Source organism: Rattus rattus, chromosome X (assembly GCF_011064425.1).
Source record: "Rattus rattus isolate New Zealand chromosome X, Rrattus_CSIRO_v1, whole genome shotgun sequence".
Taxonomy (NCBI): Eukaryota; Metazoa; Chordata; class Mammalia; order Rodentia; family Muridae; genus Rattus; species Rattus rattus.
This window is the reverse complement of record NC_046172.1, coordinates 1,108,378-1,135,484: the sequence shown is the minus strand read 5'-3', so window position 1 is coordinate 1,135,484 and position 27,107 is coordinate 1,108,378. Positions and strand designations below refer to the sequence as shown.

Sequence of the window (27,107 nt, the reverse complement as noted above, 5' to 3'; positions counted from 1 at the left end):
CTAGAAGCCATTGCTGCCCTGCCCTTTCTTTTATTTTCATATCCAGGGTTGTTTCATGTTCTTTCTTTTGATTGCTTTCTATTCACTTTAAATTCCTCAACTGTTGATTGTGCTTTCTGGAATTCTTCAGGATTTCTTGTACTCCTCTCTATGGGCTTCCTACTTGTTTATTTATGTTTATTTCCTGGAATTCTTTAGGGATTTTTGTGACTCTCTCTATGGGCCAACTTGTTTATTTATATTTTCCTGGAATTCTTTTAGGAATTTTTTGATTTCTCTCTGTGGCTTTACTTGTTTATTTATGTTTCCTGTGTTTCTCCATGTCATCATGAAGTCCTCCAAATCAAGGATCAAATGATTTTGAAACTAGATCTTGCTTTTCTGGGTGTTTGGATATTCCGTGTTTGCTTGGTGGGAGGTGGGCTCTGGTGATGCCATGTAGTCTTGGTTTCTGTTGCTTGGGTTCCTGCGCTTGCCTCTCGCCATCAGATTATCTCTAGTGTTACTTTGTTCTGCTATTTCTGACAGTGGCTAGACTGTCCTATAAGCCTGTGTGTCAGGAGTGCTGTAGACCTGTTTTCCTGTTTTCTTTCAGCCAGTTATGGGGACAGAGTGTTCTGCTTTTGGGCGTGTAGTTTTTCCTCTCTACAGGTCTTCAGCTGTTCCTGTGAGCCTGTGTCTTGAGTTCACCAGGCAGGTCGTTTTGTAGAAAAGTTGGTCTTACCTGTGGTCCCCAGGCCAAGTTTTGCTGGCAAGGGGTGTTGCCCATGAGCTCTCCGCGGCCTCAGTAACCAGGAAGATCTGCCGCCCCTTTCCGGGAGGTTCCGTACCAGGGTTCCCAGATAGCTTTTTGGTGTTTTCCTCTGGGATCAGTACTGTGTGCAGCGATGCAGTCTCTTCTGGTTTCCCAGGCATGTCCGCCTCTCTGAAGGTTTAGCTCTCCCTCCCACGGGATTTGGGTGCAGAGAACTGTTTATCCGATTCGGTCCCTTCAGGTGCGGTGTCTCAGGACAGTGGACCTGCTGCTCTGGGCCTCCTCTCACGGGGTACCCAGAGGCGTATACAGTTTTCCTCCTGGGCCAGGGATGTGGGCAGGGGTGGGCAGCGTTGGTCTCCTCCCTCTGCTGCCTCAGGAGTGCCGCCCGACCAGGTGGCGGGAGAACTCCCCTCAGGGGGCCTGGGAGCAGAGAGCTGCTGAGGGCAGGGATCCCCCGGCCTGGGACTCTGGCCAAACACCCGAGAAGGCTACATTTTTTCAGTAAAGTTTTACTAAAATAATAACAAACAGAAGCTAAATCCCAGAAGCAAGGCAGATTTCTTTTTCCTCTTCCCCCTTTCATCCTCTTCCTCATTTCATCCTCTTCTCCCTTTCCTCTCGCTCTTTTCATCCTCTTCCCCTTCCTCTCTCCTTTCATCCTCTTCCCCTTCCTCTCTCCTTTCATCCTCTTCTACTTTTCCTGTCTTTCCTCCCTTCATCTTCCTCCTCTCTTTCCTAGAGTTTTCGATCTATTTCATTAGACCATCGTATTTAATGCACACTTAATATGTAGAGCCCTCTTATGAACACAGGCCAATAAAACATGGACCAAAATATATTTCCCTTTTCCTGTTCTTCTTTTCTTCCTCCTTGCCCAGTCCTCCCCTTCTCTTTTCTCCTTTCTCTCCTCTTCCTTATTCCCTTCTTTTCTTTTCTCTTGTTCCAACTATGCCCTTCCTTGACATGTTGGAGATGAGATACAGGGCCTTGTGCATGCTGGGGAAAGTGCTCCACCACAAATTCATGTTCATGGTAGTATAATAATTGAAACACATGTGACATGATAGCTATGAGAGTAAAATAGAGAGAGAGCAATGTTTCAAGTATACTACAGGAATGCAAAAATGAAAATAAAATGTATAGAGATAGTACAAACAGAGAAAGACACATAGGGAGAGATGGGTGGGTGGAGTAGTTTACAGTATAAAATCCTGGAGGGGTTCTAGAGTTGGGAGGTAAAAGCATCTCAAGAGGGGCAGACCAGTGGATTGACTAAGAGTCTGAATAAGAGTGCTGGTGATAGGAGTCAGAGATCAGCAGTTAAGAGTACTGACTGCTTGCCTTATTTATAATAGCCAGGAGCTGGAAAGAACCCAGATGCCCTTCAACAGAGGAATGGATACAGAAAATGTGGTACAGCTACACAATGGAATATTACTCAGCTATCAAAAACAATGCCTTTTATGAAATTCATATAGGCAAATGTTTGGAACTGGAAAATATCATCCTGGAGTGAAACAATTAACGCCAATCACAGAAAAACAGGCATGGTATGCACTCATTGATAAGTGGCTATTAGCCCAAATGCTCTGAATTACCCTAGATGCACAGAACACATGAACTCAAGAGGATGATCAAAATGTGAATGCTTCACTCCAAAAAGGGAAAAAGAATACCCTTGGCAGGGAATAGAGGCAAAAGATTAAAACAGAGACTGAAGGCAAACACCCATTCAGAGCCTACCCCTTTACATGTGGCTCATACATATACAGCCACCCAATTGAACAAGATGGATGAAGCAAAGAAGTGCAGGCTGACAGGAACTGGATGTGAGATCTCTCTGAGAGACACAGCCAGAATACAGCAAATGCAAGGTGAATGCCAGCAACAAACCACTGAACTGAGATTGGGACCCCCGTTGAAGGAATCAGAGAAAGGACTGAAAGAGCTTGAAGGGGCTCAAGACCCCATATGAACAACAATGCCAACCAACCAGAGCTTCCAGGGACTAAGCCACTACCCAAAGACTATACATGGACTGACCCTTGGCTCCAACGTATAGGTAGCAATGAATAGCCTAGTAAGAGCACCAGTGGAAGGAAGCCCTTGTCCTGTCAAGACTGAACCCCAGTGAGCGTGATTGTTGGAGGGGGAGGCAATGGGGGAGGATGGGAGGAACACCCATATGGAAAGGGGAGGGGTTAGGGGATGAAAAAAAAAAAAAAGAAAAAAAAAAGAGTACTGACTGCTCTAAAAGAAGACCTGGGATAAATAACCGCACCCACCTGGAGGCTTATAACTATTTTAAACTCTAGTTCCAGAGGAACCAACACCCTCCTCTGGTTTCCACAGGCACTGAATGCAAGTGATGGACAGACATACAAGCAATTGTTTGTGTGTGTGTGTGTGTGTGTGTGTGTGTGTGTGTGTGTGTGATGAAGTCTAGGAGCCTTAGACAAAAAGTCAGAGCCAGAATGAGCTATCCTGAGAGAAAACAGGAGAGATAAAGGGTAAGAATGCTCTGCTGGTGGAGCACAAGACACCATACCCATCTCAGGCTCAGCTCTGGAACTCTAGCATGTACTTTGCTTATGAATATCTACTTCAGCATCCCAGACATGAAACTACATGGACTCCCTTTGGGGAAGTAGGGTCTGATCAAAGTGAGGCTAGGCAGACACATGCCGTAACTACAAAATGTTCGGGGACCCTGAAAACAGAACTTGGTCAATTGAAGTCCATGAAGATCACAAAAGAATCTTTAATAAGAACAAGACCTCATCTGCTTCCCTCAGCCTGGCTCCAGTGGCAACATAACTTTCTGCACACAAACAGGTATGGGTTGAAGGCTGAGGCTTGCCAAGATTTTGATTATCTTTTTGTTTTGAGATAGGTCCTCACTCTGTAGCCCATACTGGCCTAGAATTCATGATCCTCCTTAGCCTCTTGAATGCCAGGATTACATATGCAAACCTGGCCTGAGCTGTAGGTTTTTAAAAAAGATTTATTTTAAGCTTATTTTTAGTTCTAATATTCTTATGTGTGGGCTGTGTATGTGTGTACATGTGAGTGCAGGTGCCCTGGAGGCCAGAACAAGACATCAGGTCTCTAGAGCTGGAGTTGTAGATGGTTATGAGCTGCCCTACTTGAGTGCTGGGGAACTGAACTCAGATCTTTTATAAGAACAATGAAGCATGTTTTTTTTTTTTTTACTTTTTAAAAAAAAATTATTTATTTAATATATATGGACTGCACTGTGGCTGTCTTCAGACACACCAGAGGCATCAAGGGAGATGGTTATGAGCCACCATGTGGTTGCTGGGATTTGAACTCAGGACCTCTGGAAGAGCAGTCGGTGCTCTTAACCACTGAGCCATCTCTCCAGCCCCAAACGCATGGTTTTAACTGCTGAATAATCTCTCAGTCCCTGCTTTTTTTAAAAGACAGCTTTATTAACAGGTGTTTGCAGTTTATTGACTTTCTTGAAAAAAATCAAGATGTAGACTTTTATTACAAATTAAAAATGAAGTTAAATAAAATCTCAACTTGGCAGGTATGAAACAATTTAAAACTGTTAAAAGGTGTATTGAGAGAAAACAGGCCTTTTTTTCTTAAAAAAACACGTTTGTCACTACCAAAAAGAGACATCTTTAGGTAAAAATAATAAAACCCCATGTTGCATAGATAATGCAGATAGTTCTAATGTATCTGGTCAACGAGTGAAAAGCAAGCACTTAAGGTCTTCAGCTCCAATCTCTGTTTCTTCTTGCTGGAATTTCTTATTCATTTCTTCTTGTTGGATGACCATACCAGATGATGGTGGAGACGGTAAGCCGGCATTTACTCAGTCCCGCCCTGCTCAGCAGACAGACAAATTCTCAGCTGGTAGATCAGCTGCTTTTGTCTCTTTGTCATCTTGTGGTTTAGGGTCCCCTGGGCATCTGCATCGGTAATTGAAGTTGCAGCGATACTGACATTGAGGTGGCTGCTGACCTTGGCTCTCATCGCCTTGATATTCTTTGTCCTCTTCATTGCCATCTTCTCTAGGCTGCCTTTGGCAAGGAGGGCCCCTGTGGAATTGTGGTCTGTAACCCCGAAACATATTCTGTCTCACTGGTCTACCTTGCCCTCTGGTTATCAGGACTCTCTCTCACTTCTACTTGCTCAGGGGGGTTGGAATACTGTGGTCCACGCGCATGGGGTCTCCGCATGTAGTAAGGTGGGAACCTTCGCCTTCGATAGGGCCAGCGTTGTTGGGCCTGTCTTTCATGAGCGCTTTCCGATCCCTTGTTCTTTCCCCTACTCTCCCTATTCTGATAATTTTGCTGGTAACTGCTTGGAGGACCCTACGACGTGGATAGCATCTATAATGGTTATGTTTGCTGCATATTTATTCCCTTGAACTGGAACTCCACCAGGGCCTGTAACATTTGTTGCCTCCGCACCCTTTTCTCCTTCAACAACATCAAACTCCACAGTTTCTCCATCTCCTACACTCCTGGGGTTATTCTTCTTTATGGCAATCTGGTGTACAAATACGTCTTCCTTGGTGTCATTCCTGTGGATGAAACCGTATCTGTTCCTTACATTGAACCACTCTACTGTTCCCAAAACCTTCAATAAGATGGCCTTTTTCTTCCTGCCGGCAGATGCCGCGGATGTGAGGCCACCCGGGCTGCCACCACCTGTGCTGCTGCCGCTGCTGCCGGTGGAGCCGGACTTGGTATCAGTGGCGCCGAGGGCGATGGCGGCCCTGGGTCTTGGCCTCACTGCTCATGGTTGCGGTGATGGTGACTGGAGCAGCAGCGACAGCTGCAGCTCCTCCCCATGTGATGGTGATTAGGCCTGCAGCAGCGGTGAGGCTTTCTAGGGCTCTCTGGGGTCCACTCGCTTGGTTTGTTTTTAAATAGCACAAAGCGATTATTTACCTTGAATACTGAGTTTCCTGGTGTCCCTGTCCTTTCTTAGGTTTTCTTCAGGACACCCACAAAAAATTCAAGTCTGCCTATATCACGTGGATTTTTCGACTTCTCGTCAAACTGTGAAGGAACATATTTCTGCTGTTTGAGCACTCACATTGGTGACAGTAAAAGTGATAGTGTGTAAACAAGCATGATTCCGTGGATTCCACTACCAGGGGAATTGATCCAAAATGGTCTCTGCACAGACATACCCATGAGCTGACAGCCTGAAAACCTCTGAAGAGGAGGGTGGAGCTTTAGTGCTCAAAGGACTGACCTGGTGTTGCCTTGGTCAAATTGAGAAAACCGAAACTCATTTATTCAAACGAAGCCTATGAATCATAAACACTAACCAAAAAATTAGCAACAGAAAGAAGTCAAGCTGCTTAACTTCCCTTTCTGTGTACCACAAAGCAGCTGTCACACTCTGCTAGCCAAATCTCAGCCTTTCCCTTATTTTTCTGTGCATTATCTGCACAGTGCTTGCATCCATGGGACACGGCCTTCAGTTCTCCCAAGGGCATCACACAACGTGAGGTGAGGAACTCCACCTCTGTCATCTTGCACACTGATCTTTCTTCTCACTCAGTACCCCGAGGGACACCTAATTAACCCTTGGAAAACACTGTTTCGATGAAAGGAGCAGCTCCAAAGTCCCCCCGCCCCCTGAACTGATTACGGGTGGGCTGGGAGCCACTCTGTACTCATTGGTCCAGTGGTCTTCAGACATGAAAATTCTAGATGTATGAGTACTAGAACCACAGCACCTCTCAGTGAGGCTAAAATGAACCCCACAAAATCTACAGTGCAGGGAGGGTAGGAGCATATAGAGCTCTTAGGAGTCCAGCAGTCAATCTGCACAGAGAACTCTTTCTCCCTCTTTAACGCTTCCTTCAAGACCAGCTGGACTCAGAGGCAAAGGAATTTAAGACCAACTTGAGTTACCTTGTAAGAGCCTGCATCAAAATAAAATAAAATAAAATAAAATAAAATAAAATAAAATAAACCAACAAAAAGATTTGCTAGTGGAGCTTAGCAGTCTAGTGCTCCTCTAGCACGGGAAAGGCCTTGAAGTCCTCCCAGTAGCAATATAAGCAAATGACTTTCCTTCAACATGGTATGTTTTACCTCAGACAAGCTGTACCCCTCTCCAGAAATGTTCTTCCTTAGGCCTGGTAACTACAAAGTGTCCAAAAATTCCATTAGTTATTATACATGACAAATAGAATCATTTAGCTTTTCCAGCACCAAGTGGGTGGGAAGCAGAGCTGAAAATTTGCTAGCCTAGATTTCTTTCTTACTGTTCATGGTCTTGAATTAATGTTTGTTTAATAATGTTGATCACTGATTTATTATACTCGTTAACTAATTAAGGAATAGATATATACAGCACACTGGAAGGATGGCTTAGTGGCTAAGGGCACCTTCCGTTTGTTCTTGCAGAGAACGTGGATTCAGCACCATACAGTAGCTCATAACAATTCATAACTCCCATTCCAGGGGCTCTGATACTATCTCTGAGGGCACCAGCCATACATTCAGTACACTTACATACACGCAGGCAAATATCCATATACATAAAATAAAAACATTTTACAAAAGATATATGGATATGATCTATCATCTCAGTTGAAATTAATAGTTGGTGCTTTATTTTGTCTACCCTAAATCTGATGTATTCATGAACTGCTTTGGAGAGCAGGAGAAACATAATGCCAGTTGAATGAACTTGATGCTAAAGAGACGCCTCCTGATTCAGCACAACTGAAGATATGTGAAAAGTATGCTTTTTTGATCATAGAGGGATTTGCCATAAGTCAAGTACAAAGCACCCATATGTTTATTTCATTCTCATACAAGTCAGCACAGGTTGGTAGTATCCCTGACTTGGACCCTGATGCTTTGAAAGGTTACTTCACCCAAGGTCACTCCCATAGTAAGCAGCCAAGCTGAACAGAGCATAGATATGCTCAGTTAACTCATGAGTTATGGCTGGAACCTAAAGAACAAATTGAGAATGATCTGGTTGCAGGGATGAGCAAAACCATCATAGCTAGGTGCTGGAGAGATGACTCAGCAGTGAAGAGTGCTTGTTGCTTTTGCAGAGAACCTAGATTCTCTTCCCAGCACCTGTATGTTGTCTTACAACTATCTATAACTCCAGTTCCGCACAATCTGACATCATTTTCTGACATCTATAGGCACTAGGCAATATGGACAGGCTTGCAAAACACTCAACCACGTAACAAACAAATAAAAAACATATAACAAACCACCAAACATTTCAAATCTACAGGATATAGACACTGGGGGCAAATATTCCACTTTGCCTTTCTGTGCTGACTAGGCCACCACAGCAAGCATTCCTGATTTTGCTGATCCTTTGACTTTCTGAGTTTGGACATAGGCATCGATGATCGGTTCTCTAATCAACTGAAAAGGACACACACCTTGTATTTACTTGTATTTACCTTGTATTTACCGAGAACCAGAGGCTTTGTGTTCTTTAAAAAACAAACAAACAAAAAAAAAACCCAGACAAACAAAACCCTGTTTGTTCATATCTCTGAATAAGTATATGTTTGAGTCCATAGTTTGAAAACAGTAAATCTGGCTAGGGGTATTGCTCTGTTGATAAAATACTTGGTTTGAAAGCCCAACGAACCGAGTTTGATTCCTAGAATCACAATCCAAAAAAAAAAGTAAAGAAGGAAGAAAAAGAAAAGAAAAGCTAGATGTAATGACTGAAAGGGCAGACAGGTACATCACTCACCACCCAACTTAGCCTATTTGGCAAGTACCACCCAAGCAAGGGACACTGTCTTAAACATTAAGGAATGTACACATGTCCTTGTTATATGTTGGAGCATCTTTTGGATATATGCCCAGGAGTGGTCTCCTCAGGTAGTGGAATGTTCAATTTTCTGAGGAATCTCCAGATTAATTTCCAGAGTGACTGTACCAGCTTGCAATCCCACCAACAATGTAAATAAATAAAGTTTCCAATAAAAAAAGGAATGTACACATGTGCGTCTGTGCACGCACACACACACACACACACACACACACACACACACACACACACACGTAAAATATCACAATAGAACTTAGAAAGGCATTCCTTCTGAATGGTAATTCCCAGAACAGAGTCTGTGGGAGTCACTAAGCTGTCTGGAAAAAATTACCCAAACACAGTATGAGTCCCTGTGTATGGCATTCTGAGTCTGGGCTTCCCATGAGCCTGCCTTGTATCCCATCAGTTCTGTTGGTTTTAGGGTTTTCACACGGAAGGATGAGAAGCAGTGATTGAGAAAAAATGAAATAACAGTCAACATATGTATATAATATAGAACAGTAAGAGAGTCAATGTAAGCTTGTAAAACCTACCCATCTCATTCTCCCTGCTGACAGGTGGAAGCCAAGGACCTCTTTACAAGCTTACTTTGATTCTCTTACAGTTCTATACTCTCCTTTCTTAGGGCCCAGCTATTTTAACTCTCATAGAAATTTACCAAGTAGAAACTGGACAAGTTCAATTGCAGTGTCATATGTGCTGTTGGTCTAGTTGGACCAATCCCATATAGGCCACTGCAGTCATTTGTAAGGATCATAAAATTTTAGTGCAAAATGAATTGATATTCCAGATCCATAATGGACCTTAAGTGAGCATAAAAATTAACTTCCAATAAGTTAAATAGACATTAAATTAGTGTCAAAAAAGCACACAAAGGCCTTGAATATGCACTAAATGGCTAGGGAAAACATATATGGTCAATTTTGAATGAGATTCTTTTCATGTCAGATTTTCCAATTGTTATTTAAACTTCCCTGATTTTTCTATAAAATATCCCATTCAGAAAGACTTGTAGTTTGTTTGCATTTTAATCTGATACCTTTTGACAGTGATAAAAACAGACCTCTTGCTGTATCTAGACAGTGTAAGGCAGTAGTGGCAGAGGTAGTAAGATGTGTGTTTTAAAACTTCAAACAGGAAAAGTAGCTACTGCTATGGAAATTCTAGCTTTTAGTGATTAAGACCAACTATCGCCAGGCTGCAGATACTGAAACATGTTTGTAAAGCAGTAGTTCTCAACTTGTGGGTTGCGATTCCTGATTCCTTTGGGGTCAAAGAACTCTCTCACAGGGGTTGCCTAAGCCCATAGAAAAACACAGATATTCACGTTATGATTTATAACAGTAGCAAAATTGCAGTAATGACGTAGTAATGAAATAATTTTGTGGTTGTAGGTCAGCGCAACATAAGGTTGTGAACCACTGGTCTAGAGGTAGGGAATTTCCCATGTTCTATAGGCAAAGGAAGGTAAAAATGTTTGTTTCTCTCTTAACCTCCAACTCCATTTTTTTCTGGAAAAAGATACGCTTTCTAGCTGGGCCAGAAAAATCAAAGAACAGCTCAAATTCTTCCTTGGAAGGGTCTTGCTTTCCTGTTCCGAATGATACGATTATCATTGCATTCGGCTTTCAAAGTTTACTCTCTAATTAGTTGATCATAACATTCACACACGCTCATCAGACAGGCAGTCCTCCCAGCGTACAATGTATACTGCTGGTTTCCTTTGGCTCTGTTAGTACATTCTTTGTTTGCATCAGTAGCCACCAACCCAGACCTCTAGATGGGAGATTATATTTTGCATGAGATCTTTGAGACAAGCTCAGGCACAGCTTACCCCTTTCGGCTGAGATCCCTGGAAGGTTCTCTTTCAATAGCTTGCAGTAGCAGTACAGTGTGGTCCTCTGTGTACAGGAGTTGTACAGATAGCAGATTTTGGCAAACTTCTGAAATCGGGTTGTTTTAGCATCAGCAGAATCTAGCATGGGATTTGCAGAAGTTTACATTGGTAGACAGGAAGTTGTGATTTCTTAACTGTTGCCAAATCACTTATTGGCTATGCTTCAAAATTTCGAAACTGAATTCAGAGGAAAGGCCATTTATAAAATTATTTTTATATAACCTTCACAGCATACTTTCGTGAGTTGGTCTGTATTTATGTCTATGGATATCTGTGGGGTTTTGTAGGATTAGCAGGGGGAACAGGCGATAAAATGGGGGAGGAAATAACATTTTAATGGAAGAAAATCTGTGTTCTTTAAACATAAACACCTTTGCCATAAATTTGTATTGAGTTTTGGATTTCTGAAACCTATCTTTAGGTATTTAACTCAGGCATACATCTGCTTTGTTCCACACCATTTCAAGACTGCTACACTGCATATGTATCTAGGGCTTGCCCACTAGACCAAGGCTGGGGAGCTTCTACATGTAGCCCCTGGCATGCAATGTAAGCTCAATAAATGTTCATTCAAAAAAAAATAAAAAAAATTCTCATTGAGTGAGAGAATGAGTGATTAGATGAGCATTCTAGAGGGCTGGGCATTTTCCTTTCTCTTACTTGGTCAGATAAAGTTAGACTTGAAGCTTCCAGGGCCAGGGGCTCACCAGGTATCCCTTAGAAATGTATCCACGGTCAATAACCTTGGAGCAAAATCTGGCCTAGAATTAAAAAAAAAAACCAGAAAAAAATAAAAACAACAAAACCCCAAAAAGTTTACACAGGAACATTTGGCAATTTGGCGTGTTGATTTGATCTCTGATTATAAAAACATCACTCTCAGAAACTAATTCTATTTTTTTTTCTCATCACCATGTACATAGTATAATACTGCCGTCAGCTATTATTCTGATTTGACTTTTATAAATAGAATAACTGTGCGACATTGCTTTTTCACTCATGTATGTGAGGTTATACATGATATCAGAAATTCATCTTTTGTCCCAAATAGCTGACTTTTTACAGAAAGACCTTGACGGCCTCTGGAGAAAGGAGTAGGTCAGAGTGCTCTGTCCTATAGAACTATTTTCCACCAAGTAAGAGGTAACCACACTGGAGTGTCATTCACAGATACATGGAACACAGAAAGCCTGGTCATGAAAAAATGCCTTGCAGAAGTCACAGGATGCCTTGGATTACCTTTCCTAGACTGACTTCTGAGGAATCCAAGATTTGGACATGGTCAGGGAGAGCTTTCTAGGATCCAGGTCATCAAGGAACATAGACAGTTTAGGCATTTGTGACATAACCAGAATTCTTTTTCATTTTTTAATTGGATGTTTTCTTTACTTACATTTTAAATGCTATTCCCTTTCCAAGTGAGCAAAAAACATCCCCCTTCCCCTGCTTCTATGAGGGTGCTCCCCCACCTCCCCACTCCCTCCCACCTCCCCACCCTGACATCCCCCTACACTGGGGCATTGAGCCTTCACAGGAACAAGGGCTTCTCCTCCCATTGGTAACTGACAAGGCCATCCTCTGCTACATATGCAACTGGAGCCATGGGTTGCTCAATGTGTACTCTTTTGTCTTACAGCTTAAGAATCAATACTTCCATTACCACAAGGAAGGCTTGGCCTCAGTGGGGTTAGGCCTCAGAAATAAAGGCTATATTTAGACATCTCTCACTTTTTTTGTTTCTCCTGAAACACTGTTCAAAAGAAAGTTCTAGCCAAGTGTGATGGTTCACACTGTACTCTGAGCACTTGGAAGGTAGAGGCAGGAGGCTCTCCATGCATATGAAGACAGCCTGAGTTCCAGGACATGCTGACATCCTATTTCAGAAACTCAACACTAACACTAACACTAACAACACCAACAGAAAAGTAGTTAAGCTGCTGAGCAGGATATCTTGGATAAGAGAGAAGAATCTGACACTTGTGCTCTGGGTTCAAAGGTGCAAAATATCAACCAATTATAGAACTGTTAATAAGAAACGTATAAAACATAATTATGTGTGAACATAAAACACACACACACACACACACACACACACACACACACACACACACACACACACACAAGCTTTTACCTTCCAGGAAATGCATAGAAATCATCTGTTATTGTTCCCAACCAATGAGAAAAAATGAACATAGAATTGTTAGGAGGAAGGTAGGACCCTGTAAAGGTCTGCCATACGGAGTGTGCAGAGTGGTCTACTGATCTTGCCCTATGGCCAAGCCCAAGAGTTAGTGCTGGTAACTGCTGGGATTGCTCTGCTTTCCTGCACTGCCCTACCCTGCTTTGCCCTTCCCTGCCCTACCATGTCCTGCAAGGTATAAAGCTATTGGATACCTCCTAATCACATCTTTCCCTTTTCTCTATTGAGACATTTACTCCCTACTTCTTATAATTCCTATAATTGTGGCCTCATAGAAGGGATTAGGTAGTGTTCCTTCTTTTTCTATTTTCAAGAATAGTTTGAAGAGTCTTGGTATTAGGTCTTCTTTGAAAGTCTGATAGAACTCTGCACTAAATCCATCTGGTTTTGTTCTCTCTCTCTCTCTCTCTCTCTCTCTCTCTCTTTCATTGGGAGACTTTTAATGACTGCTTTTATTACTTTTGGGTTCATTGGACTTTTTAGATGCTTCAACATCCTTAGCCATCAGGGAAATGTAAATCAAAACAACCCTGAGATTCCACCTCACACCAGACAGAATGACTAAGATAAAAAAACTCAAGTGACAGCAGATGCTGGCAAGGATGTGGAGAAAGAGGAACTCTCCTCCATTGTTGGTGGGATTGCAAGCTAGTACAATCACTCTGGAAATCAGACTGGTGGTTCCTCAGAAACACTCCTGGGCATATACCCAAAAGATGCTCCAACAAATAACAAGGACACATGCTCCACTATGTTCATAGCAGCCTTATTTATAATAACCAGAAGCTGGGAAAGAACCCAGATGTCCTTCAACAGAGAAATGGATACAGAAAATGTGGTACATCTACACAATGGAATACTACTCGGCTATCAAAAACAAGGACTTTATGAAATTCATAGGCAAATGAATGGAACTTGAAAATATTATCCTGAGTGAGGTAACCCAATCACAAAAGAACACACATGGTATGCACTCACTGATAAGTGGATATTAGCCTAAAAGATACAATTCACAGACCACATGAAGCTCAAGAATAAGGAATAACAAACTATGGATGCTTTAATCCTTGTTAGAAGGGAGAGCAAAATACTCACAGGAGGAAATACAGTGACAAAGAGTGGACCAGGAATTGAATAAAAGGTCATCCCGAGACTGCCCCACCTGAGGATCCATCCCATATGCAGCCACCAAAGCCAGTCAATATTGCTGATGCCAAGAAGTGCTTGCTGACAGGAACTTGATATGGATGTCTCTTACTGATACAGATGAGGATGCTTGCAGCTAACCATTGAACTGAGCATAGGGACCCAAATGGAGGAGTCAGAGAAAGGACTAAAACAGCTGAAGGGGTTTGCAACCCCATAGGAAGAACAACAATATCAACCAAACAGACCAATGAATACACATGGAGGGACCCATGGTTCCAGCCTCATATGTAGCAGAGGATGGTATTGTCTGGCAACAATAGTTGGAGAAGCCCTTGGTTCTGTGAGGTTTGTTTCCCAGTGTAGGGAATTCCAGGTTGCTGAGGTGGGGGTGGGTGGGTGGGAGTGGGAGCATCTTCATAGAAGCAGAGGGAGGGGGAATGGGAGAGGGGGAAAGGGGATAACATTTGAAATGTAAACACATAAAATATCCAATTAAAAGAGGAACGATAGCTCTTTAGATAAACAAGTTAGCTTCTTCTGTGCGAGCTGATATTGTTCCAAATCAGGGAACAGATTGAGGTCAGAGGAAAGAGGGCTAAATGTCAGACGTATTTGACCTTATAGTTGTGTAAGCAGGCTTGTGGAAGACAGTATTTGCAACCGTATGCAATAATGTATTTGATTATGATGAAGGGGCCTGTCTTTTTCTTATGGTGAGTATAACTGCACAGATACAAGAGAAGGCAAGATCCCCACACAGTCCTCTTGAGCCCCTCTAGAGAAAAAGAATAATTATCTGAAACTCAGGTCTACCTCAAAGTTTCCATTCTTTTCTGTATTTCCTTAATCCAGACTCTTCCAAATAATGGCAAGTAACCACAGCAGTTAAAAGCTACAAAGTGTCATCAAACCTTATGGGTAAGGGAGTTGGAACCAAAGTGCAAGGGCTGAATAGAGGGGAAGTAGGTATTAGAACTCCTAACACTCACACTCTGCTCTGACACATTTTCAATATCTCTCTTCACTAATATCCCAAGTGAAAAATTGGATCACACCCGGTATTCTGATACTGTTTTGAGGCAACGCTAGTCATGAGTTTTCATCTATTTCAACCAGTGTCCTGCCTTTACTTCCTAGCTCTTTTATAAAAATCTCATCATACCATCCAGTTTCTCTGATTTTGTAGACAAATATTTTAATATTTTAGATTATAGTTATTACTTTATGTGTGTGAATAGAACATATTCATGCCACAGTGCATATGTGGAGGTCAGAAGATAACCTTGAGTATTGGTCCTCACTTTCCACTTTGGGACAGAGTGGTTTTTTTGTTTGTTTGTTTTGTTTTTTGTTTGTTTGTTTGTTTTTTTACCTTAATCTGGCTAGTCAATAAGCTTCCAGAGATTGTACTGTCACCCATCTTCTTTTAGATTGTACTGTCACCCATCTTCTTTTAGGAAGTCTGAGATTAAAGATACTTCTGCTAACATGTCATGCTTTTACATAAGTTCTGGTGGTTTCTACTCAGGCTATCATGTTAGCACGACAAGTACTTTTACCCACTAAACTATATTTCCCCTCCTGACAGCCATCCAGTTCCTTTTTCTTGGTATGGACTAGATATTTGTCCGGGGATCACTTCTGACCTTCTGGATCCACCAAAGCAAACTCAAGCATGGATCTAAATGGATTTGTGAATCAGAGATGCACTATAGGAGTCTATCCATGGCAGTGCCTCCCTCTCTCTCTCCGACTAAATATACCCTCCACTGTAAAATGTCTCCAACTCCACAAATAGACTGTAAGGCAGTTATTGTTGGGAATATGTGGGAGACTCAACACATTCAAACAAAAGTGAGCAGTTTCCAAATGCAAAAGCTATATGAAAAATATACATAAGGTAATAGTGTATCATTTTATAGACAGGGTGAATTGGATTTGTTCTTGAGAAAGTGATCTGCAAAGAGAAACAAAACAGGGAAAGATGTTGTTGGGTTTCTCAACAGAGAGCTGGGACAAAAGATTGGAAGTTCAGGAGCAGGGGGGGTCTTAGAAGTCCTGGGTAAGTTGTGAGACTCATAAAAAGAGGAAATAGCTACTTTACAACCAATTTAATCTGGGAGATTATTGTATCTGGAATTTTCCCCACTACCACAGAGTGGAAGCAGAGAAGACCCAAAGTTGCTACTCTGGTTTGCTCTAAGCCCCAGAATATCATGGGGTGGGGAGGACAGACCCCAGAGATAGGGTAAAAGTTTGCTAAAAGATTGAATTCCAGATCCAGTCAGGTCAGGAGACTTGTGAATGGCCACAAAGGGTGAGGGCCATGGTGAATAGGTTGGCTGATGGAGCAAGGGCATTCTGTGGATTGTTGCTGAGTCTAACATATGGGAATGCTTTCCAGGGCCTTACATTTTCATTACCAGTCTTCATTCTCAAAGAGTAAAGGGAGATAATGGCTTTCTAGAGTTGAGAGGCAACAACTGCAAGTGGAGGCTGGAGGGCTTTAGGTGGCCAGCCACCGGCCATTGCCAGGGCTCCAACAATAGGTAGCTGTGAGGCCTTGCAGTCCTGAGTGCCTTTTGTCTGTGCTTGATCCTATCAGCCAGCCAGTTCACCCGATTATACTATATAGGCCCACAGTTACTTCCTGTGCCAAAGGCACAAAACATTTCAAGGGGGATTGTTGATGTGTCACTAAGTTCTAGACGACATGGACAAGAGGATACCTCTTGTCTTGACTCAGGCGTCCCCTGGGAACTAAGATGTGTGGCTTTATGCCTTTCTCTTTCATAAGACTAAGAGGCCAAATCTTCAGGTAAACTAATAGGCTGGTATCTAGCATTAGTTTCCAAGTTACCCCCTAAGAAAACCTGAACCTAGTTCCAGTCTCCAGGTTGTGCAGAGAAAAAGGAGAAATTAAGTTTACGTTATGACTCCCAGCAAGAGCCAATTATGTTAAAGGCCATAGTAACTTTCCAATTAGATGCTTACACAATCATCCCCCACCCATCCACCAAGCTTGTAGCCTTCTATAAAGGCTTGCTCTGATAGATATTCGGGGCTCGTCTCTCCAAAACCTTCCTGTATGTGAGCTTAGGGCCCCAGCTAGCTCCAATAGAATAAAGAAAGACCATGCTGTGAGTTGCATGGGATTGGCTCCTGTCTGTTTTTTGGGGCATGGGGTGGGGGAAAGGCTATTGCCAATTCCTCCCTGGAACTACAAGACAATCATTAGGCAAAACCAAATTAAGGGACATTTTACATAACACCTTAACAGTATTCCTCAAAATCAAGGTCATCAAAAATAAGGAAAATCTTAGCAACAGCCATAGGAGCCTAAGGAGATGGAATGAGCACTATAATGTAATATATACAGGACATTATAAACAATCTACCACGTTCTGAATAAACTGTGATATGTAATCAGTGAAACTCTATTAATATCAGTTCATTAATTGTGATTAATTTTCATAGTAATGTAAGCTATTAGCAGTAAGAAAAACTGGATGTCTTCCCAGGTATTTATTTATTAAAAATAAAATGGATGGGGGCTGAGACATGGCTCAGTAGTTAAGAGTTACTTCTGCCATTGAAAGAATCTGAGTTCAATGTCTAACACCTACATCGGCTGATCACAGCTGCCTGTAGTTTCAGCTCCAAGGCATCTGACACCTCTGGCCTCCAGGGGAACCCATACTCACTTGTCCATACCCTGACTCATACGCATAATTGAAGTTAAAGTAAATCTTTAAAAAGTAACAACAAAATAAAATAGATGACCTGATAAAGTGAGGAAAGTAATCATTCCAGATGTGTGTATGTATATGCAAGCATATGTATAATAAAATGTGAATTTTCTTGCTTGCAACAAATAACAGAGACAGCAAAAAAAAAAAAATCACATGAGCCAGGCACAGGGTGCACACTTGCAATCAAGGACTTGGAAGGTAGAGGAAGGAGGATCAGACGCTTAAGCTCATCCTCGGCTACATGGTGAGTTTAAGGCCAACCTAGGTGACGTGAGACCTTCTCTCAAAAATTCCAAACAAAAAGTGACAACATAAAAAGGAGACAGCTTTTTCCAGAGTCACAAAGGTAAAACGTCAGACAGGTAGATAGCATGTTGAGAAAGCAACGGTCAGAAAGGTTAGAGCTTCTTTCTTCTTGCCATATTCCTAGTTCTTTGCATGGGGTCTGGCATGAAAATGAACATTTTATTATTATTTATTTATTTACCTTATTTTTATGTGTTTGAGTGTTTGAACTACATGTATATGTATGTACCACATGTGTGTCTGGTGCTCTCAGAGATCAGGAGAAGAGGTCACATCTCCTAGAAGTAGAATTGTATATGGTTGTGAGCTACCATGTGGGTGCTGGGAACAAAATCTGCGTACTTTGCAATACAAACAAGTGCTTTTAACCACAGAACTATCTATCCAGTCCAAAATGATCCTCCATCACCTGGAACCAAGTGCCTGGCACTTGCTAAGTCAATGCTCTATTTCTGAGCTAAATCTCCAGCCTCACAAATTGCACTTTAAAAAAAAAATGTCTCAGGTAGCTCAGTCTGGCTTCAAGTTCACTATGCGTCGAAGGATGATCTCTTGACTTTCTCATCCTCTTGCTTCCACCACCCAAGTGCCTGGATATTGGCATGGGCCATGTGATGGTTTGTATATGCTTGGCCCAGGGAGTGGCACTATTAGAAGGTGTGGCCTTGTTGAAGAAAGTATGTCACTGTGGGGTAGGCTGGGAGACCCTCCTCCTAGCTGCCCGAGGATGCTCAGTCTGTTCCTGGCTTCTTTTGGGTGAAGATGAAGAACTCAGTTCCGTCTGCATCATGCCTGCCTGGACACTGCCATGCTCCCACTTTGATGATAATGAACTGAACCTCTGAACCTGTAAGCCAGCTCCAACTGAATGTTGTCCTTTATAAAACTTACATTGGTCATGGTGTCTGTTCCCAGCAATAAGACCTTAACTAAAACAGGCCACTACTGGTTTATACAGTACTGGAAATCAAATCCAACACTTTCATGTATGATAAGCAAGTGTTCTACCTGAATGAAAATAAAAAAAAATTAAAAAGGAAAGAGACATGATTGCTTCTAGGTGGTGGAGGATAAATTTTATTATAGATATGTGCAAAAGAGTAGTCAGAGTCAGGGGCATCTGGGAGAGTCCAAAGTGGACATGAATAGTCTGAGATTGTCCATGTCCAGTGGGGGCAATGGAGAGAGGAGAGAGAGGAACCAGGTGTAGCAATCAGGAGGCCCAAAGGTACAAAAAGGGTAGGCAACCAAAATGGTTGGATTATATACTGAAGAGCAGCCCAGACTCCTGGCCTGGAGAGTTCAGTGTCGGGGGACGGTTGTGCCAGCCAGGATGGCTCTGTAACAGGTAGGGGCTGAGAGATGCCAGGAGAAATTAGCAGCTAGCATCTGCTTGGATATGATAGGTAGGCACCTCATCCATTTGTCCTAGGTTTAAAACCTAACATTACCCACTGAGCTACAGTCCCAGCCCTGAAAATTCATTGTTGAATCAAAGTTATGAAAATGGGGTTGTCAAGGGACCCAAACAGAGTGACACAGGGAAAAGGATGAACCAACACTGAGCACAATGATGTAGCTGTGTTTCATGACTGCTCCATGACTTGCCTGGACTAGCCTCACTCTGGAATCCACTGAGTGTCCTGTTTTAGGGTTTCAAGGGTCTACTTCCTCTTTTCAAACTCTTGTCAATCAGTGTGAAAGCACTCTGGACTGGTTTCTTTCTGATGGCAAGGCTGCTCTTGTAACCCATTGTAGTCAGCACTGGAGGTCATAGAATAGAAGCTCAGTAACTGTTTCTAGAATAAAGGGAGGGAACAAAGAAGAAACCTGTGATGGATACCCATGATAATTCCCATTTCTCAAAGGACAAACTGATGTAAAGAAAGTTGGATTATCCTGGCTCCTGAGTTCATGCTCGTAACCATCATGTAATAATGCAATAATGCCAAGTAGTACCAGAAACTGCAGAAGTCACCTAGTTGGGCTAAGAGAATTTTCCTCATGACAGTCAAGAGAGTAGTTTTGCTAATATGGTACTAGAATCTAAAGCCTGGTTGTGGAAGGTTAAATCAGACTGGAACATGACAACCCTTTGGTAGTCCTTTCTACTTACCACCACCAATCACGTGGTACCTCAGATTGACCTTCCCAAGATGTTGCCCACACACATACTGACATATGAATGGATTAGTGACCCAGTAGTCAGCTTTTCTCTGCAAAGGCGAACTGATCTTTCCCAACTTTCTCTCACAATAGTCCAAGATCTCAGTTCCTGGGGCCCTGTACTCCTAATGAACTCCCTGAGTCTTGGCCAGACTCATATTTCCTGGACAGGCTTCTAGTTAAGTCGAGAGGCTTTCATTGTGTGTTCTGTTGAATGTCCCTGGCAGTGAGCATTTGGGACACAGCCTATCTTAGTTCCGTCCATTTTATTATCACCTTCTAGCAGATGTAGACTTTCTGAATTCTGCTCCCAAGTGCCTGTGGCTCCCTCATTGATCCCAGGGACAGATAAATGGTATCCATTGTACCAGACACCCATCTGTAACTCTTCTCCCCCACAGCACACATACTTCTTATTATTAGAATCTCATTTTCATAAGAATACAAGAATAGGTTTGCTGAGAATCAGTCATTTACCTAAGCTTCATTGCAAAGCTGGGACTTGAACTGAACATCCTTTTGTACCTTTCATAGTCTGCTCTAGACATTCTTTAGCATAGTAATATTTTTTGGAAGGCGAAAGAAATGGGTCAAAAAGTAAGTGCCAGCATAAGAAACTAGCTTGACCCCCAAGACCCATTTATAAAGCTGGGCACAGTGCTGGGCACTTGCAACACCCCGGACTAGGGCAGTGACCAGAAGATCCTCGAGGCTCTCTGGTCAACCATCCTAACTTCATCAGTGAGCTCCAGGCCAACGAGAGACACTGTCTTCAAAAACAAAGTAGATAATTCTTAGAAAGAAAATCCAACATTGACTTCTGACATCCATTTACGGATACACAAGTGTGCACATGTACAGGCACACCATACACATACACACACACACACACACACACACACACACACACACACACACACACACACACACACACACCTATTTTATTTTACTTTGAGGATAAATTCTCTTCAAATTTATGCCTCAGCCTCCTGAGTGCTGGGATTATAGGTATGTGTTTATCACCATGCCCAGCAAAACTGTACAATTTTTGAGACCAAAGAAAATTGTATGTATCCAGGCCAGTTTTGTGTGATTCTATTATTATGCACATGTATTATAGTATTATTCCCATGTGGCTCCCAACATTTACATACAAGAATAGATGGTTGTTCTTGAGGGTTTTTCCTATGAGTATGTTATTATATAAGTGCATACGAAGTTCTTTTGTAAAAATGGGATCACCGGGGTCAAAGATGTGGCTTAGTAGATAAAGGTACTTTCTGGCGAGTGTAACAAGTTGAGTTAGATCCCCAGAACCCACACTGTGGAAGGAGAGAACTGACTCCCGCCATGGCAAAAATAAGTAAATGTTTTATAGTGTGTTATTTTCTAATCTTTTTCTGTGCCTAACAGTTCTATTTCAGATATAGATGTGTTTTCTGTTTTTTTTTTAATTTAATTAATTTAGTTGGGGTGGTATTTAGGGGGTTATTTTGGGTTTTGTTTTGAAACAAGATCTAGAGCCCAGGCTGACCTCAAATTCATAGCCCTCACTGTTTGAGTGCTGGGGTTAGTATCTGATTTTTAAAAATAATGAATTTAGCATGATCCATAGATACAGTGCAACATTTTATTTCTGTTGACTAACATTAGCGAGTAATCTCTAGTTTTTGAAATCGGACACCAGGTGTGAGCGAAAGGCAGCAGGATGGGAATGAGGGATTCTGCAGCAGATGAAGTAAAGCAAACGAGCCAGTTACCCAAGTGAGGAAAGCTTGGAGCAAGGATGGATGGGCTTTCGATTTAGATAGGGGAAAGCTGCCTCTTCTCCGGGGTTGGGCAGGAAGGCAGGCTGGGGGAGGGGCGGGGAGGACTCTGTTTTCTATCAGATGAGGAGATTTGGTGACAGGAGATTTTGCAGTGGTGGTTGTGGGTGGGTGATTTGAGGAAATGCTTTTGTAGTCTGGGAGAGGCTGTTTGGCCAGAAAGGCCGGTGCCAGAAACTGAAGATATGTGAGACGATCCTAGGGTCAGTGAGTGATTTCAAATTCACAGTCTGAAAAGCGCTACAGAAGTCAGGTTTGAGACCCGGGGCTTGATGGCGAGATAAGGATTTGAGGAGACGTTTTTTGTCAGTTTTCTCTTCAAGATTTTACTTAAGGCCTCACAAGTACCAGGAACCCTGCTTCCCTTCTTCCGACACGTGTTTCTTTTCTCTTTCCTCCTAGTTCTGCTTTTAAAGTTTATAATTCCGGAAGTGCTACACGCACTATTGGAGAAAGCCTCCTGTCGAAAATGACTGGAAAAATCCTGCCCACTGTTGAAGAACTAATAATCATTTTGCCACGAGATGGCGCTCTCCACCCAAGAGTTTGGACATCTTAACCAAACAGATCTGATGCTGAGGGGCAAAACTAGGGCCTTGTGCTTTTCTGGCGAATGACTGGACCCCTTGGCTTCTCAGGTGATTCTAATGACTGTTCAAGTTTGAAGACCTGCCGCAATAAGATTAATTGGATAGGTTCTTTCTCCTCTTTGCCTGCCGATAAGAATCCACCTCAAGTTTTGAAATGCAAGCTGACTCTTTAGCTCTAACCACTTCAACAAGAGCTCACATAGTACATGGTGCCCACTCATGCTTTGCTTTTGCATTTGTTTGACTGCTGCATTTTCAGCTGTCCGGGTAATTTCTGGGTGCAGCCAAATTTAAGAGTTACTGTAAAAAGTATGGGAATTATTATCTGAGTTTTATTGGGACTGTCTCACAGTAAAGGGATGCCTCTTGCATGAATGTTATAATTTTTATCCACCCCTAAAACTCTCTGTGGCTGTAACCTTTGTTATTGGCAGGACAACGTTCTCTGCCACATGTGTGCTCACTTGGGTTTTAAAGAAGTTGAAAGCCACAAAGTTAGAACAACACAGGTCAACTGCCTTACCACCATTGTATGGAACAGTAGGTGAAATGACAAATTAAGATTAGATGTACAAGAAACTAGAGAGGTGGCTCAGCTGTTAAGAGTACTTGTTGGCCATGCAAAAGAGCAGGGTTTGATTTCCACACGGAGACTAACAACTCTCTATACCTACAGTTCCAGGGAACCCAATGCCCTCCTCTTACCTCTGACGGTATCAGGCACACCCATACCATATATACATACATGTCACCAAAACACCCATATGCTTAAAATAAAAATGCAAAAAAAACTTTATATGTATGTACAATAAGCCAGAATTACTACCCTCTTCCTCTCCTCCCCTCCCATCTATAAAAGAGGATCTGGCTTGGTGAGGAAATTGTGATCCCCCTGCCTTTGCTTGTCAAGTGCTAGGATTACAAGGCTGTACCACTATGCCTGGCTCAATATTCTGCTCTCATGAGTGTCAACCAGTTGTTAGTGACTAGGTGAGGGAGGAGCCCTTATAGGGGCAAACTTGTATGTTATTGTACTTTCAGTACAAATATCTTTCCATTTGGCTTTAACTAAAATCTTTCTTTGGAAAAAGGAGGGCGAACATTCCCAATGGTAATTCTGTCTACACTCTTTATAACATAACCGAGCATGCCCACAAGGTTTCTTGTCTTCCTTTGTTTTCACCATTTGAATGTGTGCTCCATGATTTTCTTTCTCCATGATCTTAAACCAAGCATACCCAGTAATATGCCTATCCTCTTTCTTTCTTGAACTATGACCCGAACATTAGCAATGTACATCTTAAACTGAGCATTCTCAGGAAGGTGCTAATCCCAAAGTGCTTTCTTATATGAATATGGTTTATGCTTTCTGAATAAGATCCTGATGCTTCCACCATCAAGGAATGATACCACTATTCTCTTGCCCTTTCTCCGTTTTTTTTTTTTTTTTTTGTCTTCTGGTTATTAACTTCACACTCACCAAGAGGAGACCCCAATGCAATAGTAACAATGTCAAATGTGTTAAATGTGTTTGCCTTTGTTCTTAGGCATTTATTGTCTGAATAAAAGTATCAACTAATACGTTTCTTTGAAATTTTGATAAAATTATTTTTAAATTACATCTAGCTAGCTTCTCAAAATTAGAAATGCAATCAGAGTTCTGATTTCTGAGTTTGTAGACCACACATTTTCCTTTTCACAGACCCAAGATGGTCAGCCATATGTAGGTCTTTTAAACCTGGGGAGAGTAGAATATTTAGGACACTCACATATAGCAAACCCATTGTCTAAGGTCAGCTTCTCACTTCCCTTCAACTAACTAGATGTAGACATTGTCCATTAGTCAAGTTTCCCAACATCTAATGTATTTAAGCATCATCCAGGAAATTCAAGCTTTTCTTCAGGGCCAGATTTTGATTCTCTAGGGTTTGGGACTCTGTTTCTACATTCTGATGCTGCTCTCTGTTCCAAAGAACTAACACCCAGTCAGTTTCCACACCTCCTACTCATTCTCCAACTGGACTTTGATTGCGAACACACACACACACACACACACACACACACACACACACACACACACACACACACACACAGTGAACAGAGTGAGCTTATTTTGGGTCATCAGTAGCCTTCATTTCTCTAGATAAAATGAGCATGTTGTAGTTCACACCTTCATTAGCAACATCTTATCAGTATGTACCTCTTTGATCTGCAAGCTGCTGTCCTCCTGGGATTCCTCCATCCTCCAGTCTGTCTTTTTTTCCCCATCTTTTATTATATTGAGTATTTTTATTTACATTTCAAAATGTTATTCCCTTTCCTGGTTTCAGGCCAACATCCCCTAACCCTTCCCCTCCCCCTTCTATATGGGTGTTCCCTCTCCATCCTCCTCCATTACCGCCCCTCCCCAACAATCCTGTTCACTGGGGGTTCAGTCTTGGCAGGACCAAGGGCTTCCCCTTCCACTGGTGCTCTTACTAGGCTATTCATTGCTACCTATGAGGTTAGAGTCCAGGGTCAGTCCATGTATAGTCTTGGGTAGTGGCTTAGTCGCTGGAAGCTCTGGTTGGTTGGCATTGTTGTTCATATGGTGTCTCAAGCCCCTTCAAGCTCTTTCAGTCCTTTTTCTGATTCCTTCAACGGGGGTCCCATTCTCAGTTCAGTGGTTTTCTGATGGCATTCACCTATGTATTTGTCCTATTCTGGGTGTGTCTCTCAGGAGAGATCTACATCCGGTTCCTGTCAGCACTCCTTTGCTTCATCCATCTTATCTAGTTTGGTGCCTGTATATGTATGGGCCACATGTGGGGCAGGCTCTGTTCTAAACTTTGCCTCCCTATCCCCTCCCAAGGGTATTCTTGTTCCCCTTTAAAGAAGGAGTGAAGCATCTTCATTCTGGTCATCCTTCTTGAGTTTCATGTGTTCTACGCATCTAGGGTAATTTGAGCATTTGGGCTAATATCCACTTATCAATGAATGTATAACATGTGTGTTTTTCTGTGATTGGGTTACCTCACTCAGGATGATATTTTCCAGTTCCATCCACTTGCCTATGAATTGTGTAGATGTTCCACATTTACTGTATCCATTCCTCTGTTGAAGGGCATCTGGGTTATTTCCAGCTTTTGGCTATTATAAATAAGGCTGCTATGAACATAGTGGAACATGTGTCTTTGTTATATGTTGGAGCATTTTTTGGGTATATGCCCAAGAGAGGTATAGCTGGGTCCTTAGTTAGTGCAATGTACAATTATCTGAAGAACCTCAAGACTGATTTCCAGAATGGTTGTACCAGTCTGCAATCCCACCAACAATGGAGGTGTGTTCCTTTTTCTCCACATCCGTGCCAGCATCTGCTGTCGCCGGAGTTTTTGACCTTAGCCATTCTCACTGGTGTGAGGTGAAATCTCAGGGTTGTTTTGATTTGAATTTCCCTTATGACTAAAGATGTTGAACATTTCTTTAGGTGTTTCTCAGCCATTTGGCATTCCTCAGCTGTGAATTCTTTGTTTAGCTCTGAGCCCCATTTTTAATAGGGTTATTTATCTCCTTGTAGTCTAACTTCATGAGTTCTTTGTATATTTTGGATATGAGCCCTCTATCTGTTGTAGGATTGGTAAAGATCTTTTCCCAATCTGTTGGTTGCTGTTTTGTCCTAACAAAAGTGTTCTTTGCCTTTCAGAAGCTTTGCAGTTATATGAGATCCAGTTTGTCGATTCTTGATCTTAGAGCATAAGCCATTGGTGGTTTTTCAGGAAACTTTTTCCAGTGCCCATGAGTTCGAGATTCTTCCCTAGTTTTTCTTCTATTAGTTTGAGTGTGTCTGGTTTGATGTGGAGGTCCTTGATCCACTTGGACTTAAGCTTTGTACAGCGTGATAAGCATGGATCAATCTGCGTTCTTCTACATGCTGACCTCCGGTTGAACCAGCTATCTTTTTTCCATTGTATGGTTTTGGCTTCTTTGTCAAAAATCAAGTGACCATAGGTGTGTAGGTTCATTTTTTGGTCTTCAATTCTATTCTACGGATCTACCTGACTGTCTCTGTACCAGTACCATATGGTGTTTCTCACTATTGCCCTGTAATGCAGCTTGAGGTTAGGATGCTGATTCTCCAGAAGTCCTTTTATTGTTGAGGATAGCTTTAGCTATCCTGGGTTTTTTGTTATTCCAGATGAATTTGCAAATTGTTCTGTCTAACTCTTTGAAGAATTGGATTGGTATTTTGTTGGGGATTGCATTGAATCTGTAGATCGCTTTTGGTAAAATGGCCATTTTTACTATATTAATCCTGCCAATCCATAAGCATGGGAGATCTTTCCATCTTCTGAGATCTTCTTCAATTTCTTTCTTCAGAGGCTTGAAGTTCTTATCATACAGATCTTTCACTTGCTTGGTTAAAGTCACACTGAGGTATTTTATATTATTTGGGAATGTTATGAAGGTGTCATTTCCTAATTTCTTTCTCCTTTTGTAGAGGAAGGCTACTGATTTATTTGAATTAATTTTATACCCAGCCAATTTGCTGAAGGTGTTTATCAGCTTTAGTAGTTCTCTGGTGGAACTTTTGGGATCACTTAAATATACTATCGTATTATCTTCAAGTAGTGATATTTTCACTTTTCCTTTTCAATCTGTATCCCTTTCTT

At 42.0% G+C, this 27,107-nt stretch overlaps 1 pseudogene; it reads right to left on the bottom strand.

Moving 5' to 3' along the window:
* Nucleotides 1-4,597: 4,597 nt before the first annotated feature.
* On the bottom strand, nt 4,598-10,554 carry LOC116888935 (annotated as a pseudogene).
* Between the last annotated feature and the right edge of the window lie 16,553 nt (nt 10,555-27,107).